The sequence below is a fragment of the Quercus suber genome, unplaced genomic scaffold (genome assembly GCF_002906115.3).
Source record: "Quercus suber isolate HL8 unplaced genomic scaffold, Cork oak 2.0 scaffold_15, whole genome shotgun sequence".
NCBI lineage: Eukaryota > Viridiplantae > Streptophyta > Magnoliopsida > Fagales > Fagaceae > Quercus > Quercus suber.
In genome coordinates, this window is record NW_027069480.1 from 266,375 (window position 1) to 266,734 (window position 360).

Below are 360 nucleotides of genomic sequence, written 5' to 3' on the forward strand. Positions count from 1 at the left end.
AAAACGCAACTCTAAGTACTTCTATGGCGGGGTTTGCCAAATACAGCTTTAGCACAAGGCCTAAAGTTGCGTTTTTACTCATAAACGCAGTTGTAAGTACTTCTATGGCTATGTTTTCCAAGCGCGGCTTTAGAACATATTTAATATATATATATATATATATGAAATGGGTCTATAGTCGCATTTTAACATCAAGAAACACAGCTTTCGAGCTGATCTGAAGTCGCGCATACAAAACGTAGCTCAAAGCACTCAATAGCTGCATTTTTTAAAACGCAGCTTAAAATTGCATTTTTTTTGTAGTGACTACTCAAGGGCAGATGGGGGCCATGCCCCCCCCCCCCCCCCCCCCACCCCCCC